The sequence below is a fragment of the Acomys minous genome (assembly GCF_964271855.1).
Source record: "Acomys minous genome assembly, chromosome: 5".
In the NCBI taxonomy this organism is placed as follows: domain Eukaryota; kingdom Metazoa; phylum Chordata; class Mammalia; order Rodentia; family Muridae; genus Acomys; species Acomys minous.
Genome location: NC_140494.1, coordinates 120,759,253 through 120,774,369, shown reverse-complemented (window position 1 = coordinate 120,774,369; position 15,117 = coordinate 120,759,253). Strand labels below are relative to the sequence as shown.

Here is a 15,117-nt window from a genome sequence, read left to right as displayed (position 1 = left end):
GATGGAATGCATACAACCTTCCCCCTCTCAAAAACCGGGCATATCCTCTGGATGGAAAATCGACATGGACACAGCGGACTTAAACAAAGTTAGGCCCCGAGTGGACTAAACATAGAGTGCTCCATCCGTCAGAAGCGGGCTCACTCTCTAATCAAGGGCAAAGGCGTGAAGTGTTCTCCAGGATAAACATGTTCAGCCAGAAACCAAGCCTTGGCAGACTGAAGAAGGCTGAAATCACATCGAATATATTTTCCTGCTGCAATGAAACTACACACTCAGGAAAAGCATGAAATAGGAAGTCGGCAGCAGGAAGAAACTAGAAAATATGTGGAAATTAAGCAACACTCTGTGACAACCAAGGAGTCAGAAAGGAAACCAAGTGTGGGGGGAAAAAATGTTGAGACAAAGGGAAATGGAAATGCAAAAAAAAAAAAAAAAAAAAAACCAGAATGTGTGGATGCAGCAAAAAGAAGTTCTAAGAGGCAAGACCGGAGGAGACACTGCATTAAGAAAAAAAAGAAGAAGAAGCCAAACCACCCAGACCTGCGCCCCAGTGAGGAGGAGGAAGAGGAAACTGCACCCAGAGCCAGCAGAGGAAGCAACAATTCCTGGAGTAGAGATGGGGAAAATAAAAACCAGGGAAAGAGCAGAGAGGACCCTCAGCATGAAAACCACAGTGAGTCTGGGGGCGGGGGAGGGGCTGTGCCAGAGGGCAGCGTCAGCTGTCTTCCCCCATCTCTCTCCACTCTATTTTCTGAGACAAGGTTTCTCGCTGGACCCAGGACTTGCTTATCCATCTCGGCGCACACACCACAAGCCCCAGGTTCTCACACTGGTGCTGGAAATGGAACTCAGGTCCTCTTACTTGAATAGCAGGGACTTTACTGACCGAAACATCTCCCCAGACAAAATGGCCAAGCTGGTAGCCAGACTAAGTAGAGAAGGGAGTAAATTCCCTTTCATTATAAAAGAGGACATTATGTCTGAAGAGAAGTGGTAGTGTGGGTAGGGAGAGAGTGGGGAGGGGAGGAGAGAGAGAGAGGGAAAGAGAGAGAGAACTGTGAACAAATACACCCCCCAAACTAGATAACTTCAAAGAGATGGATAAACCCCTAAAAATATAAACCTACTGAATCCACTGTGAAGAAGCCGAAAAGGATGAAGAGACTAACTAATGAGGAATGAGATTGAATCAATAAAATGTTTTGTAAAAATCAATAAAAAAAAGTCTTATGAAAAATTCAGGACCTGATGGCTTCAGTTCTGAATCCTACCAAAGGCATCAGATTAATATAGGATGTTATCATGGGCACCAATAGTTTCTCTATTGGGATAATTAGAATTATTTACAAGTATATATAAGCTTTTTCCACCATGTATGTCTATGCAGGTATGTGTGTGTGTGTGTATCTATGTGTGCATGTGTGTATGTGTGTGCATGTGTGTGTGGTCGTGCATGTATGTGTATCTGTGTATGTATATATGTACATATGTGTATGTGTGTGTGTGTGTATGTATGTTTCTAGAGTTTGAGAGCTATAGCAGTGAGAGAGTCCCAAAGATGAAATCCTGCTGTGGTTTGAGCATGAGTGTCCCCAAGTTTCTTACGTCAATGACTTGGTTTTCAGTGTGGTGGTTTCCGAGGCAGAGCCTAATGGAAGGTGATGACGTCACTGGAAGCATCACCTTCGACACGGATTAGTGTAATTCTCCCAGCCTGCAATGGGTCTGAAAGAGTTAGAGCGAGAGTGAGAGTAGACAGGATGAGCTCTTCCCTACCCTCCAGCTTCCTGTCTGGCCATACACCCTCTCCCTGTCACATGCACTCCCTCAATGATGCCATGATGTGACACAGCCATGAGGGCTTCTCTCCAGAACCAGAGCCAGGCTCTTAGACTTCCAGACCTGCAAGCTAAATAAACCTCTTTTCTTTATCTATTACCCAGTGTCAAGTATTTAGTTATAGCAATAGGAAAGGTTGGGTTTTTTTTTCTTTTATAAACCCTGAATATATTTTCCTGTGGAGAAATGATTGTACACACTGTAGAATTTAATCATTCATTATTTCAGCAAAGAATCCTTGTGGGCTCTGTGTGTGCCCAGCACCGTGACAGCCACGTGAAGCAGAAAAGGAGACCAAGCACCAAGCACATCCCTGCCATCACAAAAGGACCATCCTTGTGGGTGCAGGCGGTGACTTCACTGGAGAGAGAAACACCCACATGGCTGTACAAATACTTGTTTTTAAAGGGGTAAGCATTTTTAAACAATAATTTTTAATGAGACACCTTCTTAACAGTCACATTCCCTCTTGTTAAGGTGGCGGGTGGAAGCTGGGGCAGGAAATTCCAAGAAGCCATGAAGAGGCCAAAGCCAAAAGGTCTAACCCTGCAGACTACAGACGCAAAGTGGACGTCGGGGCTCTCCAGGGAAAGCTGCTAAGTCAGGGGCAAAGGCATTAGCCATGAACTCAGAGGAGTCTGAGCTGATGAGGGGGAGCAAGTGTGGAGGAGGTGACTATAGATCAAGTGCTGGCCTGAGAGCAGCGGGGAAGGAGGCAGAGCTTGCAGACAGAGCCACTGATCTGTGGGGCACAGCTTCCTCCCCCTTCCTTGGGAGGAGGTGGCCTTGAGATGACACTTTTGTCATCAGTGTGTGCAGCCGGGGTGCTTGTTATAGGCGTGGCTCGGCTGAGTCCTTCACTCTGCACTCATGGCCTTGGCCCCTCTCTGTCTACCTGGCTTACTCTGGTTCGCTCTAGTCCTGCTATCTTGGTCCTTATGGGAGTTGCATTTTCTATTAGGAGAGTTGGGGAATCTGAGGGTAATGGCTGAGAGCTGGGAACTGGGGACAAGCCTCCTTCCTTGGTAATGGCATAAGCTAGGAGAAATAGGGCAATCACTGGGTCTTAGAACAGGAGCCAGGAGTCACAGATGGATGACCTGCTGCAGCTCAGAGTGTAACAGGCCCTCACTTTTAAAGCCTTGCGAGTCTAAAGCAGCTGAGCACCAGCTTTGCTGAGCAAGACCTAGGGCACCTTCTATCCTTCCATCCTGCCATCCTTACCTGTGTGTCTGCTCCACAGGCCCAGACCAGTAAGAAAGGAACATAGTCTCAGGCACTCCCATGACCTAGCTCACAATCACCCTGCTGTGTGACAGCTGACTCTCCGAGGAGACACACACACACACACACACACACACACACACACACACACACGAATAAAAACCAGCTTGGAGTCCTTCCAGCTACTCCACTGAGACCCTCAAGGCTCGGAGCCAAAGCTCTCCCACCTCCCCAGCCCTCACCCAGAACAGGTGCTCCCCGAAACAACAAGGCTGCTTCGGGGTGCAGCAGGCACGCATGAGTTATGGGGTGAGGGTGCCTCGCAAACATGTCTGGTGCCCGCCTGTCTTCATGAATCACCGCAGAGCCTAATCCTTCATTAGAACATTCGGCAGTAATTGCTGGCGAAATGCCACTTGCCTTTTTTCTCATTTTAACAAAACATTTATGCATGAAAGATTTAATGCCAGGTATCAAGCATATCATTGTAAATTTACCACTAATTAAGCCTAATTAAAATAATTAAATGGCTGCGGAGTCACCATGTGAATTAAAATCTCTTCTGCTCCATGCTAAGCTGTTTCTCACTTAGCCAGCCTCCCCTCTCCGCCCCCCCCCCCACCTCTGTTTTAGAGACAAATATATATAACTCTCTCCCAGTTTTTGTCAGCACCCTGGTTCAGCTTCACACGGGGGTATCTGCATGGCCAAGGAGATTTGATAATTAAGATAACGCTGAGACTTGACGGTGCGGTTTTTCAATTTCGGGACCCCGGGAGGTTTTCCTTTATCTCGGGCGAAGTACAGACAATTTGACAAATCTGTTGCTCCGAGCAGTCGCTGGCGTTTGCATATTCATTACTCGTTGGACTTTTAATCAAAGTAGCTGATGGACCCCCTTGCACCACAAATAACCCGTTCATGAATAATTTATCCGAGCTCACTGGCTGGGCCCTGCTGCCTCCCGGCACCCCGGGGCCCCTGGATTGGCTCACCAGGGCTGGCCTGCCCCAAGCAGCACATGGCCGCTCCAGATGTTCCTGTATCCATATGTGGGCCCGCTCATCAAAAAAACTGCAACAGCCCGCACCCAGGGGCCTCGGCTGTCCCCAGATAGGCCATCTGGAGTTGGAGGGGAAAACAAACCTCCGTGAATTGTGGGATGCGCAGTTTTCTTCCGTGGCAATGCAGCGGTGGCCAAGAGGGGAGCCCAGGGGCACCCGAATGTGAAGGATGCTGAGAGCCTCCCAGGAGCTCTACAGCTACAGGAAGGCCCCAGCACAGGAGTCGGTTGGGCCTATTTAGAGTACCCTATGCCTCTAACGCAGCTCCTGTTGCTTGGGGAGGCAGGTGCTGTGCTCCGCCCAACCCCCCACCCCCACCCCCACCCCCACCCCCACCCCCACCCCCACCCCCACCCCCACCCCCACCCCCACCATCTGACTCTGTACCTGCTACCTTTTATCTGGGTCCTCTTGCTCTCTGCTTTCCCAGCAAGGCTACAGTTGAGATATTCCTAGGCCTCCAGCTCTATTCTCCTGGTGACCTCAGTCCTGATTACATCAAGCCTATTCAGTTTACCCACATGCCACATTACATGTATTTTATGTGTACGCGTGGAAGAGTCGAGCGGAGATGCAGTCGACTGCTTCGCTTAATAGCACGTTTTGGAGGCATTTAATGGACCGTTGGCACAATTGGATTTGCAGTTGTCTTTTGCTATGGAGCTGATGGGTTTGGCTCCCCAGGTCTTAGGCATCTCTCTGCTGGCTCCAGTCTAGCAAGCTGGCTCTAGTCTGTAGTGCCAAGTGGGTCCAACAGCTGAGAAGATGTCTATGACCTCCAATGACCCGAGGCTGAAGCGATGCCCCCGCCCCAGGGTTCCCAGCGCAGATGTAGCTCCTCACCCAGTGATGGCCGCTTGGCCTGATGCCCTCTCCACTAGACAGTGAGCTGAGGGAGTCAGAGCGATACCTTGTTTGTCTCTGTCACCTCAGTTTGCTCAGCGCTTAGTGTTTACCAGGTACACTGACCAGTTCATTTGGACAAATAAATAAACTGTGGATTCCTTATTCAAAAACAAACAACAGCAAACAGGAAACAGGGGTTAGAGAGCTAGCTCCATGCTGAAGATCGCAGTATTGATTGCTCTCACAGAGGACTTGGGTTCTGTGTCCAATGCCCACACCAGATGCTCAAAACAACTTGTAATTCCAGTTCCAGGGAATCCAACACCCTCTTCTACCTGGTGTGTGTGGGTACCTGAACCTACATGGCACACACAAACTCATGTAGACACACACACATATGAATAAAAAATTAATTTATTAAAAACAGGAGGACTGACCCTGATGAGGAAACCAAGCTGAAACAGTGTCTACAGTGAATCTGAGGCAGCTAGGGTCATACATACTTTTGTGCATAAGGCGGAGGACACATTCCCTGTAGCTGATTTCCAAGGACCTTGGTCAGCTGAGAGGTGATGGGTAAAGCACCCCAGGGCCACGCCATACCACACCAGACAGGAGCTCCTCCTACCTGAAGACTTTGAGGTCAAGAACTGCCCCTTGCCCAGGAGACTGACCTGACAAAGGTGGGCTTCAGTCATGTGACCTCCTTATTCCTGGGCTCTGGGTAATCAGACACCTCTTAGTCTGCAGAGGGTGGGGCCGAGAAGCTGGGATTGCCCCCCCACCCCGCCCCTCTCCTCAGCTCAGATCTCCAGTCTAGCATCTCAGATTTTTCCCTATTGACCTCAGCCCTAGAGGTTCCCACTGTGTGAGTGACTGGGTCCTTACTGTCTCATTTCCAGAGGGAGAGAGAGGCAGAGGCAACTTAAGCAGGGAGCAATGAGAGAGAACAGCGTTTCCCACTGGGAGGCCAGGAGGTGGCAAGAGGCTGCCAGAGGGCCCAGGAGCTCACAGCACGGCTTCCCTCCATAGCACTCCTGTCCTCGTCTAAGAGCTGCCCAGCAGACAAGGCTCACAGAGCCAGCAGTCAGCCAGTGCAGGGGATGTGCCTCACCGCTTCTTGCCTCTGACATCCTCGGAGAGCAGGCTTTATGGCTGGAAAAAGGGCTCGTTCCTCCTGAGTGTTGAGGGGCCCAAGGAAAGAGCTTGAGCTCTCCTGGCTCCTGTGCAGCCAGTGTATAGACTGATGTGAAGTTGGGCTTGGGAATCCGCTCTGGGTCACACAGAGACACTTTGGAGAATCTGCTAGGTGACACCAGGAAAAAAGGCACGAAGAAGACCCAGAGAAAGGCAGGGGAGATGGCTCAGCAGGTTAAAGCTCTTGCCACCCAGCCTGAGCAACTGAGTGCTTCGCCCATTGTGGGGTACACCTGCGTCCTGAAGGGAACTCATCCTGGGAGTCTTTCTTCCACCGTGGAAGCCCAGAGCCCTCACTGTTTTACCTCAGGGGGCCTCCCCCAGGGTTCCAGCCCTCACAGACCTCATCACCAGAAGCAAGCCTTGGGTGGGGAGTGGAGCACAGCAGCCATCCAAGTACACAACACAGCATCTCAATTACAGACCTCACTCGGAAGTCCCCAGTCAGCCATCTGCAGCTGTAATGTAACCATTCTTGGTATACATTTCAGATCCCGAATTACCAGTCTTGTTTGTTTACGTGATCGTGATCGTCAAAACAATAGCACGTATTCCCAGTTCCTTGCCAACTCACTTGACTGTGCTTGAGTCTGCAGTCTACTGCAGAGTTTACAAAACCATTGTTTATGGCCATAATAGCTTCAACTCCAAAGACAAGAAACGTTTTTTACTGATGTTTCTGTAAAGACCTATTGGGTCAAAGTCTGATGCAGAGGGTACCAGGGACAGAGATGATGATAGTAAGAACAGGGACTCTTACTGAGTCGCTTGTTGTATGTGATGGCTGATCTTGATTGTCAACTTGGCATACCTGGGGCAAGACTGGCCTCTGGGCTTGTGGGGGCATTTCCTTAGTTGTTAACTGATCTCTGTGGGCCTGGCCCACTGTAGACAGCACCATACCTAGGCTGACCCAAAGTGAGCCCGGGAGGGAGGCAGCAAGCAGTGTTGCTCTGCAGTGCCTCCCATGAGTTCCTGCGCTGACTTCTCTTGATGCTGCACTGTGACCTACAAACAGAGAAAAACCCTTTCCTCCCTAAGTTGCTTTTGGTCATGGTATTTACCAAAGCAAAACAACAACAACAACAACAACAACAACAACAACACAACAACAACAAAAAACATGAACTAGGATGTTGAGAATCTGTTCATTTAATTATGTGTCAGTCTTATAGACTCCCTCCCTATCCTCCCTCCCTCTCTCTCTCTCTCTCCCTCTCTCTCTCTCTCTCTCTCTCTCGCTCTCTCTGTGTGTGTGTGTGTGTGTGTGTGTGTGTGTGTGTGTGAGAGAGAGAGAGAGAGAGAGAGAGAGAGAGAGAGAGAGAGAGAGAGAGAGAGAAGGTTTCTTTATGTAACCTTGGTGGTCCTGGACTCACTCGGTAAACCAAGCTGGCCTTGAACTCAGACAGATAGTCCTGCCTCTACCTCCTGAATGCTGGGATTAAAGGCCCTGCCCAGCTGGGCTGGTATTTTTATGTCAGATTTTACCCACTTACCAAGGTAGGAATGGAAGTCACAGAACCAGGAAGTGGTAGAGCTGAGTTTTGAACCTTGGAACTCCAGGTCCATCACTGATAAGCAGTTTGTCATTTAACTCCACGTAACAAGCACTATGCTCCGTGCAGCAAAAGCACTGAAACTTTAAGTCCCATGAGGACAAGACTTGTGATTTTCCACTAGTGGCCAGTAGAGATAAAAAAAGATGGGGGAGGGGGGCAATCTTGAAAAGGAGACACATGGGCAAAGATATAGTGAAGATGGTTGACTGGGGACTTCCGAGTGAGGTCTGGGCTGGTGAAGCCTGGGCTGTTCCAAAGATACCATCATGTGCCAGCAGGGGCCCAAGGGGCAGCAGAGAGTGACCAGTTCTGCCCCCCCCCCCCCGGGGAGGTGACTATAACCACACAGCAGGTATCTGTTACCACAGAGATAAACAGAAGACAAATGGGGTAAAGACTTACCCAGTCACCCAGGTGGCAACGCTATCTACCATACTTGGATTAAGCAGTGTCATCCTCACAGAATTTGTGGGAGATAGTTTGTTTGTTTCTTTGTTTTGTAAGGTGTGTGTGTGTGTATGTGTGTGTGTGTGTCCCTGCACACTCGCACATGTGCCAATACCTATTTTCATATGTGTGTAAGCTCACACTTATATGCCGGTGTATTGCACATATATGCATGTGGCGGCCCTAAACTCGTGTGAGGTGCCCTCCTCAATGGCTCTCCACTTTACTTAACGGAGGTAGAGTCTTTCAACTGAACTCTCAGCTAGTCCAGCTCACCCGCCTGCCTGGGAGCCCCTCTCTCTGCCTCATTACCGGCCACCATGGTGCCCGTCTTTTACATGGTACCTAGTGGTCCACGCCCTGGGTCTCTCTTCCATGCATCATGTGTTTTTACCTCAGCGCTATCTCCCGGCCACCACACTCAGGGTTTAAACAGAGTTGAGTGAACACCGGCTCTTTTCTCCCTCGCCTATCCCTCTTCTTCTCCCTGCTGTATTATTGCTCCCTCTTGGTGACCTTTTCTCTGTCCCCACTGTGCTCCCGTGTCATCTGACTTTCTTCCCCTCTAGTGGCTCTCTCTGTGGTCATTTTCCCCTTTCCATAGCTGAACATGATTATAAAAAAAAATGTGCAAAAATAAAACAGGGAAATACAAAAGCCTTCAGATTTCTCCAAAGCACAAAGGATCAGTCAGGACTCAGTCATAGCACAGGCCTGGGTCTGCTGCAGTCCTGTCCCTCTCTCCCAGGTCACAGCACCTTCCTCCCCGACATGTGTCCCTTGTGAGGGAACTGTCACCTTCAGTACTGGCTTTTGTGGGCAAAACTTTGCGCACAGTGCTAAGCGAATCCATTCATACGTCCATTCGCCTATGCGCCATCCATCACCCATCGGCAGGACACGCAGCATCCCTGGGCTAATGGCTCGGAGGCTGAGATGAATGCGGCCCCTTCTTCACACCAGGCACCTAACGAACAAGGACAGCGCGCCGTGCGTGATGGAGTGTGCATCCAAGCTGAAAGCACCTGCGGCAGGGCGGGAGTGGGGGTGGGGGTGGGGACAGCCTGTGAGGCGGGATTGAAGGGCAATCAGGGAAGGATCGATAGGGAACTGTGTTAGAGAAACCAAGAGGTTTTGGTGCAAGCAGGGTCTTTTGCAACAGAGCTGTCCTGGAGAAGAAAAACTGGAAATGCTTCCCACAGGTCTGACCACCAGAAGCTGCTGCTGTGAGGAGGCCGCTGCGTGTGGGTCCTGGAGGCAAGAAACCCAGAGGGGCCAGAGGCTATAGAAAGGGAGCACACATGTGGGAGACATATGGCAACTTGCCAAAGTCCGTTCAGGTCGTCAGGCTTGGCGGCAGGTGCTTTTAACTGATGAGCCATCTTGACAGGCAGGAAACAAGGGAACTTCTGGTATACAGGGCTGTACTGGAGTTTGATGCTAATGCAAGAAATAAGTATGGTAGTGGTTGGAAGGATGCAAAAAAAAGGGGGGGGCAGACTTTGGGGATAGGAGAGATTTGATAGAGCTCACAGCCCCCACCTGAAGTTGTAAAAGATAGCCTGCCATTTCCCTCTGGCCTTCCCCGACAGAGAGAGCCTGTCCTTCAAGACTGTTTACCATAGAACATAAGCCAACCGGCTTCTCCTGTCCCCAGCTCTGCTGGGGGATTTGGGACACAGTCTCCAAGCTTCTGAGCTGACTAACACACTAGAGAAGCATTCAGCTGCCAGAGCCAGTGAGTTGTGTGTCATGACTGGTTCCAAAGGGGGAGCTGGGGGAGGGGGGTGGCGCGTGTCAGGGAGGGGGGTTGATTCCATGTCCAGACCCAGGCAATCACCACGTAGCGACTTCCTGCTTCTGATAGAGATATTGCACCCCCAAAAGTCCATGTCCTCAGAATGATGAAGCAGGGACTCAATTCACAGGTCTCGGGCTGCTCGTTGGAGTAATGCACCTCTCTGCTGGGCCCGCCAGTGCACCTCTCTGCTGGGCCCTGTCTCTGTTGTTTCCTAAGCAGTCTGCCAAGAGTCTCCAGGGGCAGGAAACACAGCCATGCCATTTTGTGCCACACACCTAGGACGTGGTTGACCAAGCCACTGAAAGCAAGGAGTATAGAGAGGTCACAGGTTCGGGACATGGGCATGGGCCCAGCGTACACTGTGGGCCCCTCTACACTACCCCTACATGTGAAGGCATACAAGCTGTTGAAATCCTCAAACCCAAACGTGTAAGGGCCAGGCAGTAAGAGGGGTGACTCGGGTGCACACCCAGATGCTGCAGTGATCCGGGGCCACATTTTCCACGATGGCAATCCTCTGCCAAGCAGGCGATCACTTGCTTGCTGCTTGGCACACCATGGGCTCAGCGCTGCCAGAACTTTCAATGTTTCACAGGAAGGGGGAAAAAAATCCAAATTTTCAAAAGAGTTCTCTCAGCTTTTCAATGTTGTTAGTTAATAGGGGAAAAAAGTGTCTAAATGCTATGAGTGTGTGAGAATTAAGTTGAAAAACTTAAAAGGTTCCCCAAAAGACACACAGAAGACTTAAACAAAGAAATAAAGGTATACCATGTTCTTGGACAGGAAGTATGTATTAGTTACTTCTCTCACTGCTGTGAGAAAACTCCTGACAAGAGCAACTGTCGGGAGGGAGGGTTTTATTTTGGCTCACAGTTCGTGGTCACAGTCCATCACTGTGGGGAAGTCATGGCAACAGGAGCTTGAGGCGGCTGTCCCAGTGCCATCGGGAAGCAGAGAGGTGGATACTGGCTGTCTCCTTAGGTGTTTCTAGATACTGCCAGGGTGCCAGTATGACATCACGGTATCACGCAGGTCAATCTTTTAGAATTGGTGACTACATTTAGAGCAATGCTTTCTGGCAATTTGGAGGAATATATGACATGAATCTAAAGTGCAGCAAGGGAAGGAAAAACAAATAATAACAGGAAGATTGCAAAAGAGAAACATAAAGGGTAGATGAGGCTGCCGTCCTCAGACAGTGAGGTCCAAGCCAAAGCGTGAAGAGTTCAGGTAGCATACGAATAAGCAAGGTGGGGCAAACATGCCAAAGACAAGATGCTAAGAAGAAAGATGCATTGTCAAGATGGGGCAGACAGCCGGGCACGGTGGCGCATGCCTGTAATCCCAGCACTCAGGGAGGCAGAGGCAGGCGGATCGCTGTGAGTTCGAGGCCAGCCTGGTCTACAAAGCTAGTCCAGGACAGCCAAGGCTACACAGAGAAACTCTGGCTTGCAACAACAACAACAAAGATGGGGCAGAGGTTGTTCAAGTGATGGGGATAGCCAGGCAGACACCTATGAAGGTTACACAGACCCAGGCCTCCACTGTACCCATGATGTCCGTTTCAGATCAGCATCCACTGAAGCCGTCCCTGTGCGTTGTTGAGTATCTCCTTTCTGCCTCTGGAAGGATGCTCCAGGGAGCTGATTGGCTCCGCCACCACTGCTCCAGCTCCAGGGCCTAGAACCACATCTGGCTCATGGTTGTTGGGAAATATTTGATGAGTGAACAAGGTCTAAATGTTAAAATCACCTTCGGAGTAGTGGGAGTGGTCACTGGGGAGTGTTCACGTGCTCTTACAGAACATTTTACTTTCTAAATATCACAAGACTCAAAAGCCACAAAAGAATTTTATCAGTTTCAATCAAAGAAAAAAAAAAAACTCTTCAAGCCAAAACCCATCATAATTAAACACAAAAATAAATGACAATCTGGTTTAAAGAAAAAAAAACTTATATTTTGTATAACAGACAGAGTGCTCATAACCTACTGTAAAAAGAGACCTTTTTGAAAAAGATAACACGAGAGAAAAATTGGCAAAGAGTGCAAATAGAAATTCACTAAAAGTTGTTCATTCTTATTCATGATATGAAAATTGCAAATTCAAACTCCAACGAGATACCAGTTGTCATCTACTAACTTGGCAAGATCTCACATTTCAACAGCACACGGAAGTGGTGAGGGTGCACAGAAAAAGAACACACACACACACACACACACACACACACACACACACACACACACACACACACACCCTTATAAATCACCCGGGAGTATAACTTAGTTTTCTGTGACAGGCAGTCCAAAGATGCCATCCAAATGGTAAATACTTATGCTTTTTGATTCAGAAATGTCACTTCTAGGAATTTTCTTTACAGATGTGCTCAACTGGATCCCAAGAGGGCTGAGCCAGGCTGGACACTGCACTACTATTTAGTATAGAAAGAAAGACAACCCTGGTGTCCCCGTGTAGAGGGATGATCAAACCATAATGAACCTCCATACAACAGAGCAGTGGGCTCTGTGATGCTGGGAAGCCTTGACATCCACACAATCACAGGCAGACAGACAGACAGACACATACACGCGCGCACACACACACACACGTGCACGCACACACACACACAAAGAGTCATACATGTCTAGACTAGCTCCGAACGTGGGCATGGGATTCTAACAGTATCAGTTGCCCTAAGGAGGAAGTATGACAAAATGAATGTAAAAATTAGACCCCTTTATCTTCTGGCTCACTGTCTTAGTTAGCGCTCTACTGCTGGGAAGAGACACCATGACCGTGGCAACTCTTATAAAGGAAACCATTGAATTAGAGCTTGCTTGCAGTTTCAGAGGTTTAGTTCATTGTCAGCCTGGCAGGAAAGAATGGCAGGACTCAGGTAGCTGTGGTGCTATGGGAGCTAAGAGTTCTTCATCTGGTTCTACAGGCAGCAGGAGAGAGAGAGAGAGAGAGAGAGAGAGAGAGAGAGAGAGAGAGAGAGAGAGAGAGAGAGGGAGAGAGAGAGAGCGCCATTGGGCCTGGCTTGGGCTTTTGAAATCTCAAAGCCCACCTCTGTGACACACTTCCTCTAACAAGGCCAAGCCTACCCCCAACAAGGCCACATTTAACAGTGCTACTCCTTGATGACCAAGCATTCAAATCTGTGAGCCTACAGGGGCCGTTCCTATTCAAACCTCCACACTAATGACAGGAGTTGTTTTCTGGTTTACTTTTTTTAAAAATTAATTAATTCATTTATTTATTTTGTTTTCTTGTTTACTTAATAGTCTAGGACGGGCATCTTTTCAAACAAAAAATTGGAGATTCCTGCTGATGGCGACACTCCATCTTTTAACAGAAGACTTCAGGATGTGTAGTCACTGTTCACGGAAGGGGACAGAGCTGGAGTGGCAGGCAGTGGAGCTCTCCTGGGCCAGGCCTGGAAGAACAGCCTCAGGGACTATGGGTTAGATCTCAGCCACAGGACACCGCTGCTGCAAGGGAGCCTAGGAAGTGCACTCATTGTGAGAAAGGAGAGCGGGTTTCCATGACGAGCATCAGTCTGTACTGAGCCACCCTTCTGCATGGTGTTTGCTTTTGTTTTGTGGTTTTGAGACTCAGTTCTCACTGTCTACCCCAGACCAGCCTGGAACCCATGATCCTGGATCTCATGGACCAGAAAGGCCTCAGCTTTCTGAATGCTGGGATTGCAAATGTGCCCAGCGATACTCAACTCCCGTCTGTAGTTTTTGAACTTTGAAATACATGATAGATGTATATAAAATAACAAACACAAATAAAAGTTGAAAGAAAAACCCCGGAGTTATGTCTGTCCTGAGAGCTTCCAATTAACAATCCTCAGATACATAATATTTGCTTATATGAACGTGACAATTCTTGTCACTGAGAAAAATAACAGATGTTTCTTAAAGAAGTGACGTTAGATAAAAAGAGTAACCATGGAGAAAGACAGAACTCTGGAGCTTTGCCTCACCTCCTGCCTCATGAAAACACTTAAAAATGCACTAAGGATTTACATTTAAGAGAAGAAACAAAAGTCTTAGAAGAAAATATAGCCTGGGAGAAAATGTCTTTTGAAGACTCAAGGCTCCATGGGAGCCTGTACGTATGAGCATGTGAAGATGAGGAAGAACAGTGTAAAGTCGGAAGACAACGGACTAGAAGAAAACGTTTGCCCTATGAACGAAAGACACAGGAAAAAAAAATCCCCCTGTTGTGAGAATTCCTCTCCCGGGACACCATAAGCCACGTCTACCCTATCTCCTCTTCCTTATAAAATCCCAGTGACAAACCAAAGCTCACCCTGGGGAATCAATATCTTTTCCAGGCAAAGTCACAGAGTCTGAGCTAGATCTTGTTTTCTCATAAGTATCATGTGAGGTGTGCGTGTGTGCATGTGTCTGTGTGTCTGCATGTGTGAAGATGCGTGTGGGCAGGGTGTGTGTGCTTGTGTGTGTGGAGGCCTGAGGTTGCCAATTACACCTGTCTTGGTCATGCCCACCTTTCATTACTGAGGCAGGGGCTCCCAGATGAAGTCAGAGCTCGTGGATTTAAGCTAGCCAGCTTTCCCAGAGTGTCCCATGTCCGCTCTCACGTGCTGGGATTGTAAGTGAAATGTGACCTCCACTCTGCCTTTTATTCCAGTCCCTGTGTCACATCATGAGCGTGGGGGTCAGAAAACAACTTTGGGGAGTCAGTCCTTCCTTTCTAGCCATGTAGGTTCTGGGGATTGAACTCTGGTTGTCAGCAAGGCGCCTAACAAGTTGAGGCTTCATGCAGGCCCCACCCAGTGCAAACACCTACCTATTAACCAGGAGAGGTCTGTGGAGGACCTGCCCCATCTGGGCGCTGCACTCGGCTCTGCTTTCAACATCACGGGGTGGACACTGTCACCCTCACTTGCAGGTGAGAAAGGGGGTGCTATAAGAGGTTAAAGTAGTCTCCTGGGTCCGGGGAGATGTCTCAAGGGGTAACATGCTAGCCCCAAACCCAAGAGGACCTGAGTTCAATCCCTAAACTCTTCTAAAACTGCAAGCACGGTGTCCCTCACCTGTAATCCCAGTGCTGGGAGGCCACAGGCAGCTCTCTGGGGCTCGGTGGCCAAATCAGCAAGTTCCAGTT

At 49.0% G+C, this 15,117-nt stretch overlaps 1 long non-coding RNA gene across 1 annotated transcript; it reads left to right on the top strand.

Annotated features, from left to right (window-relative positions):
- Positions 1-527: 527 nt before the first annotated feature.
- Positions 528-13,772, top strand: LOC311598693. The gene is made up of 3 exons (XR_014779628.1): positions 528-676; positions 2,071-2,252; positions 13,263-13,772. It is a non-coding gene; the product is annotated as an uncharacterized lncRNA (long non-coding RNA).
- Positions 13,773-15,117: the final 1,345 nt, after the last annotated feature.